Below are 16161 nucleotides of genomic sequence, written 5' to 3'. Positions count from 1 at the left end.
TAATGGGAACCAGGTGTCTCATTGTCAGAGAAAAGACAAATAAATATGGAGAAGGAGAAGGCAAAAATGAACCTTGTGGCATTCATTTCAAATCAGAGGTAGTGGTGTAAACTTATGGTTGTCAATATAGACATACAGAAATAGAGACTGTATTTATTAATTTTTAGATTTTATTAACATATCAATTCATGTGTTTGTACAACCTTACAGCAATGAGCCTACCCAGTGCCAGATCTTGGTTCCCATATACCGTAGATAAAGCTGGGACATCTTGTACTGGAAGTTAGAACCTGCTCGAGAGTTATGGGGACATGTCAAAAGGTATGAGAGGCAACTTAAAAGGGACTCCCACTAGCCAAATCTAGGCCAATCAGAGCAGCAAAATAAATAATGATAACCTACTGAATAAAAGAGAAACCCATTAGTTCATACTGATTAAAGTAAATAAACTAATTGAATGTTTGATGAGGAATGGGAATATTTACAAAGTCTCACAATACCTCTGCACAAAATACTTACTATTTCAAAAGGAAGAGTAATGTTATAGTAGCTACCACCTTAGACAAGTGATAGTCAGGGCGCCTTCGGCTCAAGTCATGATCTCAGGGTCCTGGGATGGAGCCCCGAATCGGGCTCTCTGCTCAGCGGGGAGCCTGCTTCCCCTCTTCTCTCTCTCTGCCTGCCTTTCTGCCTACTTGTGATCTCTGTCAAATAAATAAATAAAATCTTTACAAATAAATAAATAAACATCATGAGTAATGAGACAGATTGAAATCATGAGCCAAATGACTGTTTGAAATGCAAAGAACACAGTATCACTTCTGTCATACTGCTGTTCTGGTTATCTCTTGTGGCTTAACAAAGCATCCCCCAGCTAGTAGCAGGAAACAAAACCATGATTCTCTGGGTCAAGATTTGCATAAGGTGCAGCACAAATGAATTGTCTGTGTTTCTGTGAGGTTTGGGTCTCAGCTGGGGAAAAGACTATAACTTCTTGTGGCGGGATGGGGGGGGGGCACTGAAACAGTGGGGGGCTGGAATCATCTGGAGTCTTCTTTACTCAGTTTGGCACCTGGGCTGGGATGATTTGAAACCTGCGCTCAGCTGGAGCTGTCAACCAGAGCATCTCCATGTGGGTCTCCGGGTGGTTTGGCTTCTCACAGCCCACTCTCTGGATTCTTAAAGGGAGCATCTTGAGAGAGATTCTAGGGAGGAGGGAGTGTTACAAAGGACCTACACGGAAGCCGCAAGACTTCTTCTAACCTAGACTTGGAAGTCGCCAACATCACTTTCACTTCCTTGTTTGGATTACAAGAGAGTCCTTAAGGCCCACCCAATTTCCAAGGGAGAAAAATTAGACCCACTTTTTAATGGGAGAGTAGCAAGGTCACATTGCAGAAGATCATGGGATATGGGAAAAAGACTGGTTCGATATGATATGATATGGTTCGATTTCTTTTGTTGTGTGTTCTGTAGGTATTGTCTCATTGTCTTCTGGCGTTGAATGTTTCTGTGAGAAACTGTATGTTTCTAAGGAGAATCCAATTTTCTTTCCCTTAAAAGTGACTTGATGTTTTTACCTGGCTGCCTAAATAATTCCTTATTTCCTCTCTCTGGAATAATTTACATACCATAATATTTGCTCACTTTAAGTGAACGATATAATAATTTTTAGTAAATTTAACATAGTTCTGCAACCGTTACCATAATCCATTATTAGAACACTTTCATCACTCCAAAAAGATCCCTTGTGCCCATTTGCAATCTCTCTCTATTCACAACTCCCTGTCCCAGGCAAACACCTTAACTTTCTATTTTCTATCTACTTTCTATCCTTACAAGATTTGCCTTTTCTCTTATTCAACATCGTACTAGAAGTCCTAACTGATGAATTAGGAAAGAAAAAAAAAACAATACAAGCCATTCAAAACAGAAAGGAAGAAGTAAAACTATTTCTATTTGTAGATAAGATACTATATATAGAAAACACTAAAGACTCCACCAAAAAAACTGTTAGAACTAACAAATACAGTAAAGTTGCAGGATACGATATCAATATGCAAAAATCAATTGCATTTCTATACATGAATAATGAACTATCACAAAGAGAAGTTAAGAAAACAATCCTATTTACAACTGAATCACAATGATTAAAATACCTAGGAAGAGGGGACTCTTGGCTGGCATATGACTCTTAATCTCGGGGTCATGAGTTCAAGCCCCACATTGGGTATAGAGATTACTAAGAAAAAAATTAAAAAAAATTTTTAAGATAAATTGGGGGACCTGGGTGGCTCAGTGTGTTAAAGTCTCTGCCTTTGGCTCAGGTCATGATCCCAGGGTCCTGGGATCAAGCCCCGCATGGGGCTCTCTGCTTGGCCAGGAGCCTGCTTCCCTTCCTCTCTCTCTGCCTGTCTCTCTGCCTACTTGTGATCTTTGTCTGTCAAATAAATAAATAAAATTAAAAAAATGTTTTTTTAAGATAAATAAAATAAAATACAATGCCTAGGAATAAATTTAACCAAGGAGACGGAAGACCATACACTGAAAACTATAAGACACTGGTGAAAGAACCTGAAAAAGATGCAAAAAGGTAGAAAGACATTCCATGCTCATGAACTGAAGAATTAATATTGGGTTTTTGGGGAAGAATTAATATTGTTAAAAAGTCCATACCACCCAAAGCAATCTACAGACTCAGTGCAGTGCTTATCAAAATCCCTATGGTATTTTTCATAGAAAGAGAACAAATAAATATAAAAATTTGTATGGAACCACAGAAGACCCTGGAGAGCCAAAGCAATCTGGAGAAAAAAAGAACAAAGCTGGAGGTATCCCATTTCCAGATTTCAAATTGTGTTTCAAAGCAATAGTAATAAAAATAGTATGGTATTGGCATAAAAACAGACATATAGATTAGTGGAACAGAATAAAACCCAGAGATAAATCCATGCATAGGTGGTCAATTAATTACAACAAAAAATCAAAAATATATCATGAAAAAAGGACAGTCTCTTCAATACATGATATTGAGACAACTGGAGAGCCATTTGCAAAAGAATAAAACTGGGGCACTACTTTACACCATACACAAAAATTAACTCATAATGGATCAAAGACTCAAACATAAGACCTGAAACCATAAAACTTCTAGAAAAAAACATAGGTAGTAAGCTCCTAGGGACTACATAAAACCACAAAGCTTCTGGAAACCATCAACAAAATGAGAAGGCAACCTACAGATTGGAAGAAAATGTTTACCGATCACATGCCTGATAAGGGGCTAATATTAAAAAGTATAAAGAATTCATACAACCCAATAGGAAAATGATCTATTTTTTATTTTTTGTTTTTAATTTTTTTAAAGACACATTTATTCAGCATCATGATCAGACGATTACATTTTTCAATCAACAGCATGGGTGAAAAAAAAAAAAAACTACATTAGAACCCTTTCTTGGAATGCTTTACACTTTCCATAGAACAGAAACTAAAATAACCTGTTAAACAATCAGTCACAAATACAGACACTGAGTTTTTTGCCCATACACATCAGTATTGTCTAAAACATGTTTTCTTTGTAATAGCTCGGCCCTGCCACCACTGTGTTTGGCTGAGATCACAAATCTGTTGTAACCTGTAGCTTCCCTGTCATTTCTCTGGCTCTCCTCTCCCACTGAGCTCTGCTTCCTGGAAGCAATGGAAACCTCCCGCCACTGTCATTGCTACTGCTACTGCTAGAACCACTGTAGCCACTTTGGTTTCATGGTTTAGTAAAGTACTGGCCTCTACCACCACAGGGGCCGAGCTTCAGCCTCCAAAATATCCTCTTTTCATGGGTCCAGATTTTAAAGATTGATTATTATAACTGACAAAATCATTATAGCCTCCACCACCTCCAGAGTTGCTTCTAACATTACCAAATCCACGATATCCATCCCCACGGTCACCATATCCACCACCACCTTGACTGCCATCTAAGTTTCCTGTATGACCACAGTTGTCATTCCCACCGAAACCACCTCCACGGCCACCACCAAAGTTTCCAGAGCTACTTAGACTTCTTTGGCCAGATAAAGCACTTGCCCCCTCTTGCTTCAATAGGGCTCTCCTTACTTCCCAGTTGGGGCCATTCACAGTGTGGTATTTCTGAATGACAGTCTTGGGTACAGAGTCATGGTCATCAAATGTTATAAAAGCAAAGCCTCTCTTGTGGCCACTGCCTCAGTCAGTCATGATGTCAGTCACGTCAGTTTTTCCATACTGTTCAGAATAATTTCTTAGATGATGTTCTTCAGTGTCTTCTTTAATGCTGACAAAAATCTTTTTCACAGTGAAGTGGGCACCATGTCTTTGAGAATCTTCTCTTGAGAGAGACCTCTTTGGCTCCACAGCTCTTCCATCCACCTTGTGTGGCCCTGCCTTCATGGCTGCATCCACCGTCTCCACAGTGGTGTACATGACAAACCCAAAGCCTCTGGAGTGCTTGGTCTTTGGATCTGTCATTACCACACAGGCCATAAGTGTTCCCATTGCTCCTAGCGGCTCCCCAGACTCATCGTTGTTGCCGAGCTCAAACCTCGATGAAGAGCTTCCGCAGCTGTTCAGGGTCTGTGGGAGACTCTGACTGACACATGATGGCGGTGGGAGGGAGATTTTAACATGCTTACCTGGCAGTGTCCACAGGCAGAAAGGCACAACCTGGTTTTTTAAATTGGCAGAAGATCTGAAAGAGACATTTTTCAAAAATAAGGCATACAGATGGCCAACAGGTACATGAAAAGACACTCAATATCATTAATCATCAGGGAAATGCAAATAAAAACCACAATGAGATAATCGCCTCATGCCTGCTAAAATGGCTATATCAGAAAGGCAAGAACTAACAAGTATTGGCAATAATGTGGAAAAAAAGGAACCCCCGGGCGCTGTTAGTGGGAATATAAATTAGTACAGCCACGATGGAAAAGACTATAGAAGTTCTTCAAAAAATTAATAGAACTAATACGTGATTCAGCAACCCCATTATGGATTCAAAGAAAACAAAATCACTATCAAAAAGATATCTGCACCCCCATTTATTCAGTATAGCATTATTTCCAATAGCCAAGACACGGAAACAACCTAAGTGTCCATCAATGGATAAGGAAAATGTGGCATACATATACAATGGAAAACTGCTCATAAAAAGGGAAATTCCGTCATTTGGAAAAATGTGGATGCAACTTGAGGGCAGTATAAGTGAAATACGTCATAAAGAAAAAGACAAATACCTTATGATCTCATTTACATGTGAAATCTAAAGAAACAAACAAGTGTTTTACAAAATGCCACTCAGATACAGAGAACAGATTAGTGGTTGCCAGAGGTGGAGCATGAGGGGGCAAGAGAAATGGATGAAGGTGGTGCAAGGCACAAACCTCCAGTTACAAGTAAGTCCTGTGATTTAAGGTACAGCAGGCTTCACAATACTGTACTGTACACTGGAAAGTTGCTAGGAGAGTGGGTCTTAAAAATTCTCATAAGAAAAAAATGTAACCATGCATGGTGATGGATGTTAACTAAACTTCTTGTGGTGATCACTTCACAATCTATACATCTATTGAAACATCATGTTGTACACCTAAAACTAACACAACAGTACATGCCAATTATATCCCAGTTTTAAAAAGAGATTTGCCAGGGCACCTGGATGGGTCAGTCAATAGAGCACAATCTCAGGCTTGTGGGTTTGAGCCCAAGGTTGGGTATAGAGATTACTCAAAAATAAAATCTTTGAAAAAATTTAAAAAAATCAAAAGGGATTTGCCTTTTCTGGAAAAGTCACAGAAATGAGATCATGTAATGTGTAGTCTTTTGCATCTGGATTCTTTCACAAGTGGGAAAAGTTATTGAGGAATGTTGAAGCATGTAATGGCTTGTATGTACCAGATGCATTAGCAGAGGAAGCCAGAGGAGGTGCTGATAAAAGCTATGAAGAACAGAATATGAAAGTAAATCTGATTGATTATGAAAATCAGGACATCAGAGTAAGCCTGATAAAGAATTGTAAAAAGATGATGTCAGAGTAAGCTCAATATATCGAGTAACACAAATTGAAAAAATTGCTTTATCTATTAAAAATAAGATGGGGGGGGAGGGCAGCTGGGTGGCTCAGTCCGTTAAGCAACCGCCTTTGGTTCAGGCCACGATCCCAGGGTCCTGCGTCAGGCTCCTCGCAGGACCAAAAAAAAAAAAAAAAAAAAAAAAAAAAAGAATGCTGTATAACAACTTTAGGTTTAATTCCAGATAAATAGAACTAAAAATCCACTGTAGCTTTGTAGCCACTTGTGAGTAACTTGTCTACATTGTGGTATTTTTTTGCTCAATAATAAAATTATCCGGGGTGCCTGGGTGGCTCAGTGGGTTAAAGCCTCTGCCTTTGGCTCAGGTCATGATCCCAGGGTCCTGGGCTCGAGTCCTGCATCGGGCTCTCTGCTCAGCAGGGACTCTGCTTCCTCCTCTCTCTCTGCCTGCCTCTCTGCCTACTTGTGATCTCTGTCAAATAAATAAATAAATAAAATCTTTAAATAATAATAATAATAAAATTATCTAATTGTATGTTATGAATTGTCATGTTCCTTTGGGTCTCAATTTCCCATTCTTCCTACATACATAGCGTGTCTTTGAGGTTCATGTATGTTGTTGCATCGATCAGTGGTTTGGTCCTTTTTAACTGCTGAACAGTACTCCATTGTATGGATACAGAGCCTATTCTCATTATTCCTGGTAGTTATGTTCTACAAAATCATTCCAAACACTGAATTTAGCGAATACTGAATTATTGACCTTAGGGGAAATGCAGGGTTAGGTTTGTGCAACGTGTCATTTTCATCAACTAATAATATATAACTTTGTTTTATACGTGTTTCTGTCTAAAGACACCATATTTACTATTTAGTGTTGATTCATTAATATTGAATTCATGGGGGCACCTAAGTGGCTCAGCTGGTTAAGCAGCTGCCTTTGGCTCAGGTCATGATCCCATGGTCCTGGGATTGAGCCCTGCATTGGGCTCCCTGCTCAGCAGAGAGCCTGCTTCTCCCTCTCCCTCTGTCTCCTGGCTTGTGCTCTTTTGCTCTCTCTCTGTCGAATAAATAAATAAAATAAAATCTTAAAAAAAAAAACAAACCACTGAACTCATGGAAAACAGCACTATAGCTTATGCCTAAATGAAGCTTCTCTAACACGTCTTCTTCTCCACAAGGTGCATCACAACCTTCTTGTGCTTAGGAATGCTAGCCAGCACTTCAGCCCTAGGCTTGGATGCCTTTTTAAACAAAATCACCAACAAAAAGCTCCAAAAAAAAATGTGAAAAACATGGCATTAAATAGACTGCAAAAGGACAACTGTGTATAGGAACAGGACTGAAACGAGAAGGCAGAATGTCACCTTGTCTGACCTCAGCGGGAACATGTTTGTTGGGTGGCTCAAATTTTCTGCCACTTTGCACATGTGCATATCCAAGAATGGCCTGGAAATTCCGAGTGGTTTTGAGGTTACAAATAGGTTTTAGCAAGCAGGGAAATCTGCGTATGCGGAACCCATGAATAATGAGAATTGACTACTATATTTTATCTATTCACCAGCTGATGAACATTCTGGTCATTTCTACACTTAGGCTATTGCCAATCATAGGAACCTCTGTGTACAAGTCTCTGTGAAAATATTTGCTTTTTATTTCTCTTGGGCAGATACCTAGCAGTGGAAATGCTAGGTCATATGTAAGTTTGTTTACCTTTTTAAAAAACTGCCAAACTGTTTTCCAAAATGGTTGTACCATTTTATACCCCCACCAGCCATGTCTGAGGGTTCTAGTTTCTCTAGGACTATAGTAAAATCACCATAGATTGTAGCCTATCTTTTAATAATAGCCGTTTTTGTGGGTGTGAAGTGGTATCTCAATAGATTTGATTTTCATTTCCCTAATGACTAGTGATTTTACACATCTTTTCAGGTATTTATTAGTCATTCATATATCTTTTACAGGTAAAATGCTTATTAAAATATTTTGTTCAGGGCGCCTGGGTGGCTCAGTGGGTTAAGCCTCTGCCTTCAGTTCAGGTCATGATCTCAGGGTCCTGGGATCAAGCCCCGCATCAGGCTCTCTCCTCAGTGGAGAGCCCGTTTCCCACCCTCTCTCTCTGCCTGCCTCCCTGCCTGCTTGTGATCTCTCACTCTGTCAAATAAATAAAATCTTTAAAAAAATAAAATAAAATATTTTGCTCATTGGGTTTTTTAATTGTGTTGTCTTTTTTATTATTAAGGTCTTTCTATATTCTGGATACAACTCCTGTATCAGATATAAGATCTGCGAATATTTTCTCTGAGGTTTGTCTTTCTATTCCAATGGTGTATCATGAAGTGCAAAAGTTCTATTTTGATGACGTCTAGTTTATCAATTTTATCTTTTCTGGAAGTGATTTTGGTGTTGTACTTTTTCTAACCCAAGATCATGAGTATTTTATGCTCTTTTCTTCTTGAAGTCATATTCTTTATCTTTAATGTCCAATGGTTTTAATAAAATATTGTGTTGGGCATTATTGAGCAAATTTTCCCTAAATTATTATGTATCAGTTAAAATGTAGATTTCAGGTTTTTTTCCCAGAAAAAATATATTTTAAAATTTTGCTTTTAAGTATTTTTATGTTCTGCTGTTCTGCTTTTCTTCTTAGGGGAGAATTAATTATTTTGCCTGTCTTCTATTATTTGCCATTTGCTCTAGCCTTTTCTTTTCTCATTTCTAATCTCTATGCCCCTAACTGTGCTTTCAGTCATGCCTAGTCTTATTTGCAGACTTCTTAACTGCAGACTTCTATAGACAAGCACTTATATATACAAGCCTGGAGTTCAAGGGAGAGGTCTGGACTAGAGGTATTACTTTAGGAGTAACTGGCCTATACATAATATTTAAAGCCACGATACAAGAACTAGAGGAGTAACTAAAGTTACTCAATCTAGGAGGTTACTTCTCTTTCTTTCTTTCTTTGACAGAGATCACAAGAAGGCAGAGAGGCAGGTGGGTTGGTGGGGGGAGCAGGCTCCCTGCTGAGCAGAGAGCCCAATGCGGGACTCAATCCCAGGACCTGAGATTACTGAGCAGAAGACACAGGTTTACTGAACCACCCCAGGCGCCCCTAGGGGGTTACTTTTGATTAAGATATCTGAAGCCTGAGTTGAGCCCTGCGACTTAATGTTTCGAAATCAAGATGAGAAGGCACTAAAACATGAGATTTGTATGGAGCCTAAAACACCAGTGAAGACCTAGTAGAGAGCCCAAGAACCCATTCACAGAGCAGCCACCTCTTCTACCTTGCCATGAGGTCATCATGTACAACACGCAGCCCCTTTGTGAAGGGGTATGGTGGGGAAGACCACCCTGAAAAACTAAGCATTTATCCCTAAGGAGGCTAAGTAGACTCTAAATTGACTCTTTATTATGGAAAGAGACTGAGTTACCTATAAGAGCTGGCAATTTATGATTTTTCCTCTGCCACCAGAGGGAATCAGAGCATCAAGGCAAGTTATACGAATAGAGGGCTATATGTTTTCACATTTGGGTATAGTAGGAAAAATTCAGATTCTGCTACATTGATCAACAATTTAGTCAAAGACATCCATGTTTCTCAGCTCCCCTGAAGCTCTGACAGCCCCGGTGGATCCAATGTGCCCTCAAGCCTCAATAGCTTGAAGGCAGAAGATGTTGTGCCTTCAACTGTCCATCACAATACAAGCAGCTCCTATATATGGAATATTTACTCTGTGGGTAAGCAGTTTAATACATTGTTCCTTGAGCATCATCACAATCCTAGGAGATGAGGACTATCAATCAGTCTACATTTTAGAGATCAGGGAAAAGAAGCCCAGACAGGTAACCTGATCAAAGAAGCAGAGTCATGATTAAAACCCAAGTCTGTTATAGCACCTGGACTTTGATTCACCATATCATATTGCTAGTCACATCACCTTGAAACTTAGGTTTATCTATTCAAGGCTCCAGGAATCTTGAAGGAAGGGGGAGCATAATTAAAACAACACACTAGAGAACAATTGAGCTGAAAGGGTTGGAGGTCACATCTTTCATAAGCATAGCGGCACTGACAGATATAGTTTGCTCAAATTTTGTCACTCCTATAATCCATCTTCCTAGGAAGCAATGGGCTGTGGGACTAGTGGTCTATTTTGGGAGTATTAACTAGCACAGAGGCTCTGAAAAGCTAATTAATCTCTTGGCAAATAAATGATTAGACCCCATGTAAGGATGTGCCCTCAAAGCAAAGAAGGAAAGTAGGTCAAGGAGTCAGTGATAACAAATTTTAGCTTGGCAGTTTTTTAGACCTAGGGAGAGATTAATGTTGGCTCCTTCACACTTTGGTGAAGGATTTGTGGTTATTTCCCTCAAATTCTATGTGAGTATATATGACAGATTTCAAAAGTTGCTCTAAAACAGGGTTTCCTCTCTTGGAATTCATTTGCCTTTGCATATTGTTTGATATTAGTATTTCATGTTAGGAGAAATCTGTCTTCCCTGGTTATAGAGGATTTAGGATCCTAGATATCCTCGGGTTTTTCTTTATCTTCAGCTGTAAAAGAGAAACCATACCCTTTATAATGCATTCAGTATTGCCTAAATCATAGGTGGGAAGTAGTTCCCAAACACAGGCCTAATTGAGAGGCTCTCTTACTGAAGATCACACAAATCCCAGACAACCATACTGTGCTCTGGGTCAAATAGAAAATGTTAACTCAGTAAGTCCCCCATCCCAGGGTAAACATACAGGTTCTTTTAACCTATTACCGATGACAATAAAGACCCTATGCTGCTCTACTGTGCATTTTTCTTAAAGCTCTACCTTGCTCATCTTCACCCATTGCCATTTAACTCTTTATCATTGAAAAGGCTTCTGTCAGGTAAACTCTGCTACCATTTTGGGTGCTTTGTCCCAAGGTGAAGTTTTTACTACTAGTTCCCTTTGTGGGTCTAATATTTATACTGGATGTGAGTGGAAAATAGTAATCATTCCACTCTGTCTACTTAAAAGTATCCAGCTCAAGTCCTCGTGAAAGTAGGCACTTACTACTTACTAAGAAATAACTTCCTCCCACCTCCTTATCTTAAGAAGCTCTCTGCAGGCTACATCCAGATCTCTCTTTTCTGTATTCATTCAGTCCTCACTGTCAGACCACTCATTTGACATTTATTTGTATTATTCTTCAATGATTTATAAATGCCTATGTCTTGCCTTAAGAGTGAACTACTTGGGGATAAGATTTCTATCACCTATCTTCTAGTGCTAAACACACGGATGGTATGTAAGAAACACCCAATGTTTTTGTTAGATTCTTCTGGTTACAAGAAACAAAGGCTACAGCAGTTCCCTCAACTAATAAGAGAAACTATTCAAAGAGAAACCAAAGCCAAACAGCCCATAGGAAGGGCAGGGCCTGCAGCAGAATCAAGCTATAGGATACTTAGCATTCTACTACTCTAGAGGGTGGAACCAGGGGTAGAAACCAGATTTAAACAGGGTTGTTTTTAAATAAGTTGTTTTCTCTAGGCAGACTTGAGTCCCAATAATTCTAGCAGGAAAGCTGGTTTGAAGCTAATCTGGTAAGGGATATGGAAAGATAACTTTTATTATTTTCCTCAATCATGGAGAGCCTACCAGTTCAGGGTTACAGACCTTCATGAGATCTGGTTACACTTACTGTCCTTGCCTTCCATAAGATGTCTACACAATCATCTTCCCAATTCCACCTCTGTTTAACACTAGCTCAAATGGGTTTCTCTTTCTCACAACAAAATGATCCCTTTCTAAAAACCAATTTCCTACAATAAAATGGTTCTTTGCTAAGATCAAGATAGCCTATTAAAGTATCCACTTTATTTCAACCCCACCATAAATTTTATTAAAATTGTTTTCTGGGGTGATTGGGTAGCTCAGTGGATTAAGCATCTGACTCTTGGTTTCAGCTCAGGGTCCTGAGATCCAGCCCTGCATTGGGTTCTGCACTCGGTATAGAGTCTGCTTCAGATTCTTTCTCCCTCTCCCTTCCCCCTCCCTCTCCTCACTTGCTCTCACTCTCTCTCTCTAAAATAAATAAATAAATAAATAAAATCTTTTAAAAAATTTGTTATTTTCTTTTCAATAATTGAATTCCCCTCTTTTTGGAACTATTGGGAAGAGAAAACACTACCTTTAGTGTAGACATTGTAGCCTGTGCTGTCTCTTCTGACCATGGAGGGGCTGGGGTGGGGAGACTGCAAAAAAATGCAGACTACACTGGGCTTGAAAAAATTCTAAGTCATATAAGGAGAGAAGAGCCAGACAAAACTTCAGTGGCTGCAAGAAGAAAAGAAGATCAATTGACTGAAGAAATAAAAGAATCTTTAAGCAATTATAGACTCTCTGTCCCAGTTCTGGGTTAGGAAACTCAGACAGAACTGCAGAACAGGAAAAGGAACTGACAAATGCCAAAAAGGAACTTGAATTCAGGGATAAAAAAAAATGAGGCTAAGTCAGAAGGAGATTTTTCTTTAAAATTCACTATAGCTGAGCAGAAAGAAGCGATGCCAGGGAAATCTGATGATATGGAATCCCTCACTAGGAATACACAAATTAAAAAGGACTTTATGAAAGATATGAAAGTACAACTGGTTGACCCCAAAGACATACTGGATATGAAGTGCTTGACTCCAAAATTTTTATCCTTCAGGAAAAATTTCTTGAATCGCTGTCAAGATACTTCAGGAAAGCAAAGTCAACAGTAGCTACTGATGCTGGAAGAGTTGGTGGATAAACCAACCTGGCACATTGAGACCCTTTAAGCAGACAACTCTATGGCAATCTGATAGAAGTTTCATATTCACCGAGGGAACTATGAGTGAGGCTGAATTCTGCAGCCTGGAAGGTTTCCAGGTACTGTGCAGTCTTCTTTAACTGCTTCTTAGAAGGCACCTGGAGGACTTAAGCAGAATGAAGACCCTGGCCACCACTGCCACTGTAGAAAAGGGAAATGAGAAAGTCCATTAAAAGGAGGCCTTCTGCACACTAGTGGGTGACATCCAGGATGGGCCATTAGCATGGACTGAGAAATTAATCTCAGATTAATCCACCTGTATCTCTGCTAGATCTCCACATAACATGTTAGAGGTTATAAAAGTATTAGCACATTTGAAATCTTCCTTAAACGAGATACTTACCCAAGAGAAATGAAAGGATGTTCACACAAAAACCTGGACACACAATTTATAAGAGCCCCCAAATGGAAACACTCTAAGTGCCTTTTAATTGGTGAATGGATAAGCAAATATTCTCATCTTTATTCCCTTTTCCTAGGTCCAAAGGAGAGCAGCCACATATGCTCCTAAAGGGGAGCATTTCGTAGCATGCCCACTTCATGAACATCCCATCAGTGACACAAGCCGAGTTCAAAGATGCTCAATTTGCTTCTACGTTTTTACCTACTTTTGCCACTAGTGGCCCTGGTAGGCTCTCAAATGCCTTTACCTCTACAGTACAGCACTAGGAAACTCATTTTGCAATAAACATCTTCCTGCAAAGCTGTAAATCAGAGTTTTTGAAATCCAAATATATTTTCCCACAGTTCTTAGTTTCAGAGATGTTTTATCTTAATTTCTGATTCATAATTAGTTGGCAGTGACTTTCAACTGCAGCTTTAAGTTACTCTATTATAAACCAAATAGTTCCCCCCCCCTTTTTTAAAGATTTATTTATATGAGAGAAAGAGAGCTTGAGCACAAGTATGGGGGAGGGACAGAGGGAGAGGAAGACAAGCTGACTCCCCACTGAGTGGGGAGCCTGACACAAGTTTTGATTCCAGGACCCTGAGATCATGACCTGAGCCAAAATCAAGAGTCAGATGCTTAACTGACTAAGCCACCCAGGCACCCCTCTACAAAAACATTTCAACGTACTATGAACTTACTCTACAAGAAAAAAAGGACAAGTTGTTTCATAATGTGGATTATGCACTAATAATTTATCTTTTTAAGATTTAGAATTTATTATCAGGTAGGCTACTGTTGTCTTTGTATTCATAGTGCCCCGTGGCCCTACCTCATCTCAACTTTTCTTCCATTTCAACATTTTTCTAAAATCAGGCTTATTGAAATATAATTGACATGCAATAAAATTGCTTCTAAGATTTCTTCAAAACTCTTTGAGGGTGATTTTTTAGAAGATTTAATTAATTAATTAATTAATTTGACAGACACAGAGAGAGAGAGAGCAAGCGAGCGCAAAAGCAGGGGGAGTGGTAGGCAGAGAGAGAGGGAGAAGCAAGCTCCCTGCTGAGCAAGGAGCCTGCTGTGGGGCTCAATCCCCGGACCCTGGGATCATGAATCGAAGGCAAGTGCATAACTGAGCCACCCAGGTGCCCCCAAACTCTTGAGTTTTGAAAGATACAATGTGTAACCCACATCACATTCAAGATACCGAAAAGTTCCTTCACCCTAAAAAGTCCCTCAAGCCCCTCTATAGTCAACACTTCCCAACTCCCATGCAACCACTAATCTGTTTTCTTTCCATATAGTTTTGACTTTTACAGAATGTCATATACATGGAAACACCAGTATATAGATATTTGAATTTGCATCTTTCACTTGGAAGAATACACTTGAGATCATGTTGTTATATCAGTAGTTTGTTCCTTTTACTGTGAATACATTCCACTGTATATACAAACCACTATTTGCTTATCCATTCAGCAATTAAAAGGCACTTGGATTGTTTCCAGTCTTTGGTTATTATAAAAAGTACATCCAAGTTTTTGTGTAAACATATTTTCATTTCTCTTGGGTAAATATCTAGGAATGGTATTGCTGGGCCATATAGTAAGCTTATGTTTAACTTTATAAGAAACTGTCTGATTGGGGCACCTGGGTGGCTCAGTCGGTTAAGCGGCTGCCTTTGGCCCAGTCATATTGTGATCAAGCCCCATCAGGCTCCCTGCTATCAAATAAATAAACAAAATCTTAGAAAAAAAAACTACCAAATTTTACTCAAGTGTCACTCTACTATTTCCTACAGTCCCACCCACAATGTCTGGGAGTTCTAGTTGCTCCATAACCTCAACAGCACTTGGAATTATTATTTTTTAAAGATATTATTTATTTGACAGAGAGAGAGATCACAAGTAGGCAGAGAGGCAGGCAGAGACGGGGGAAGCAGGCTCTCCACTGAGCTGAGAGCCTGATGCAAGGCTTGATCCCAGGACCCTGAGATCACGAACTGAGCCAAAGGCAGAGGCTTAACCCACTGAGCCACCCAGGTGCCCCTGGAATTATTTTTATTTTGACCAAAGAGTAGTATTTCAATGTGATTTGCATTTCCCTAATGACTAATGATTTCTTTTGCCATCCATTTATCTCCTGTGGTGATCATTCAACTACCCCAATTTTTTAAAAAGATTTTATTTGGGGCGCCTGGGTGGCTCAGTGGTTTAAGCCTCTGCCTTCGGCTCAGGTCATGATCTCAGGGTCCTGGGATTGAGCCCCACATTGGGCTCTCTGCTCAGCGGGGAGCCTGCTTCCCCGTCTCTCTCTGCCTACCTCTCTGCCTACTTGTGATCTCTATCAAATAAATAAAAATCTTAAAAATAAAGATTTATTTGAGAGAGCATGAAGGCAAGGGGAAGAGCAGAGGGAGCAGGGACACTCCCTGCTGAGTGGGGAGCCTGACATAAGGTTCAATCTCCAGATCTTGAGATCATGAACTAAGCTGAAGTCATATGCTTAACTGAGCCACCCAGGTGTCCCAAGTACCCCCAATGTTTTAAAAACTGGTCTTTTTATTGAGTTGCAGGAGTTCTTCATGTATTCTGGATACTGTCATTTATCAGATATGTTTTGCAAATATTTTCTCTCAGTATGTTACTTTTCATTTTCTAAACACTGATATCCAAAGAGCAGACATTATTCTAAATTAATCTTTTAATGGAACTTTGGGTGGTGTAAGAAATTTTTTGCCTAACCTAGGATCACAAAGATTTTCTCCTGTTTTCTTCTGAAAGTGTTTAGATTTATGACCCATTTTCAGTTATTTTGTTTTTAGCGCATATCTCATTCCTCCCAATAATCCATGAAGCAAGTACTATGG

General features: G+C 39.5%; 1 pseudogene; it reads right to left on the bottom strand.

The window, feature by feature from the left end:
• Positions 1 to 3320: 3320 nt before the first annotated feature.
• On the bottom strand, positions 3321 to 5255 carry LOC132020237 (heterogeneous nuclear ribonucleoprotein A1-like 3; annotated as a pseudogene).
• Positions 5256 to 16161: the final 10906 nt, after the last annotated feature.

Source organism: Mustela nigripes, chromosome 6 (assembly GCF_022355385.1).
Source record: "Mustela nigripes isolate SB6536 chromosome 6, MUSNIG.SB6536, whole genome shotgun sequence".
NCBI classification, from domain to species: Eukaryota; Metazoa; Chordata; class Mammalia; order Carnivora; family Mustelidae; genus Mustela; species Mustela nigripes.
This window is presented reverse-complemented; position numbering and strand designations above follow the sequence as displayed.